The 2,315-nt window shown below is 42.2% G+C and overlaps 1 pseudogene; it reads right to left on the bottom strand.

Annotated features, from left to right (window-relative positions):
* Positions 1-408: 408 nt before the first annotated feature.
* Positions 409-1,340, bottom strand: LOC128564446 (olfactory receptor 51I2-like; annotated as a pseudogene).
* Positions 1,341-2,315: the final 975 nt, after the last annotated feature.

Here is a 2,315-nt window from a genome sequence, read left to right as displayed (position 1 = left end):
TTTTTGCCTTTAAAGGACACTGACATAGTTAATTTCTGGATAAGACCAAAGATGGTCCTGGCAAGTGCTGGCCCAATATACTACATTAAATGATTGATCATTGATTCTGGAACCTTAGGTGCACAGTAACATTTCTCTGATTAATTCATTCCTACTCTGGTGTCTGGCTGGCTGTCCTCAAACTTTTTAAACAGGGGGCCAATTCACTGTCCCTCAGACTGTTGGAGGGCCGGACTATAGTTTAAAAAAAAAAAAAAAAAACTATGAACAAATTCCTATGCCCCCTGCATATATCTTATTTTGAAGTAAAAAAACAAAACGGGAACAAATACAATCACACTGCCTCATGTGGCCCGTGGGCCGCAGTTTGAGGACCCCTGATCTAGGGCTTCTAAATCTGCCCAAAAGTCAGAATGTGACCCTGAAGAGCATCTTGAGAAGCCTGTGGCGTATCTCCTTTGTCTTAATGGAATAGATAATTGGATTTAGCATGGGGGGCTCAAAGTGATAGAGGATAGACATGAGGATGTGGACAACATGTGGGAGGCCATCCCCAAAGCAATGTACAATAGAAACACTAATCATGGGCACATAGAAGATGAGCACAGCTGAGATGTGGGAAACACATGTGTTGAGTGTCTTGAGATCCTCCTCCCGAGAGGCAATGGCCAGCACTGATCGCAGGATGAGTACATAGGAGATAAAGATAAGAGTTGAGTCCAGGCCAAAGGTGAACAACATGATGGATAGCCCATAGTGGCTGTTGAGGGAGACATTAGTGCATGCCAATTTAATCATATCCACGTGAAGGCAGTAGGCATGAGAGAGAATGTTCCGGGCATGGCAGAAAGGCAGTCTGTGCAGCAGCAGTGGGAAGACCACTGTGGAGGATGGTACCCAGGCTGATTGCCACAATGCGGGCATTGGTGAGCATCATAGCATAGTGCAGTGGATTACAGATGGCCACATAGCGATCAAAGCTCATAGCCAGAAGGATACCAGACTCTGTCCAAGAGAAGTGGATGAAAAACATTTGGACCAAGCAGACATTAAAGCTAATACCTTGGGAGTGGAAATAGAGGGCAGCCAGCACAGTTGGCAATGTGGAAGGGGACACACCCAAGTCATTGACTGGCGAGCAGGGACAGGAAGTAGTACATGGGCTGGTGCAAGCTCTGCTCCTCCTTGATAATGAGGAGGATCAGGCTGTTGCCCACAATGGAGAGAGAATAGAGTAGAAGGAAAGGGAGGGATAGCCAGGGCTCCACGGCCTCCATTCCTGGGAAGCCAGTCAGAATAAAGCTGGGAGCATCAGAGGCATTGATCTTGAAGTTGCCCATGAGGGGCTGGGCACATTTGTCATCAGCAGATTGATGATTTGGAGAAACTATGCCATGTGTCTAAGGTTACTACTGCTCCTAGGGAAGAAAAGCAACACCCAAGTTTATAAATTGTAATTACATACAGATTTTTATTGCTGAAATTGCTGGGAGAACAGGAAGCTATGAAATGCTAGAGAGGTCTCCTTCTTCGATCTCTTTCAAAAGATAATTAAGACTCTTTTTCAGAAGGGTTAACTAGTTCATTAAGTCTCCCTTCCAATGTTCTCTTCATGGTCATTCTGACAGGTCTCCTTCATATGCCTCACATTTTATAGCCATGATCCTAACTGATCCACAGGAGATGTTAACTAACACATCCAGTGTGACAGAAGAGGACCAAAGTGACAAAAAAAGAAGGGAAGAGAATTACCCAGATTTTCTGATAAGGAAGTTACATGGCTAGAACTCAAACCCTGTAATCCAGCTTCCATTCCAAGGTATTTAGATGATTTAGGATCCCACATTGAACACCAAAATGTCCTCACAGAAAGTTGGATAATTAGTAGCTCATGAGAGGCATAGCAGTGTATCAGTTAAGGGTTTGAGTCCAAGTGCTGCCATTTTTCACATAATAGCTATGTGAAATTAAGCAAATGACATAAACTCTCTGTCTCCTTTACTTTTAGGATAAAGCAAAAGTAAGAGTTGCTCTATGGACATAGAAACATGTATATACAAGGAAATACATGAGGGAGAGAAAATTTGGACTTGGAACAGGTACTTCCTGTTAGTAAGCATTATAGGTGCCCTCCTGTTGTTATTATTATTTAAAAACATGTTTAGATGGCAAATAACAAATTGAATGTACATTGTACTTTCTTTAATAAATACCATGCCATACGTTTGTATAAAACTTAAATACATAATCTTTAAGCCATATATCATCACATAATACATTATGGTACAGACAAGCAAAAGAAAAACACAAAGGAT

This window comes from Nycticebus coucang, chromosome 14 (assembly GCF_027406575.1).
Source record: "Nycticebus coucang isolate mNycCou1 chromosome 14, mNycCou1.pri, whole genome shotgun sequence".
In the NCBI taxonomy this organism is placed as follows: domain Eukaryota; kingdom Metazoa; phylum Chordata; class Mammalia; order Primates; family Lorisidae; genus Nycticebus; species Nycticebus coucang.
This window is presented reverse-complemented; position numbering and strand designations above follow the sequence as displayed.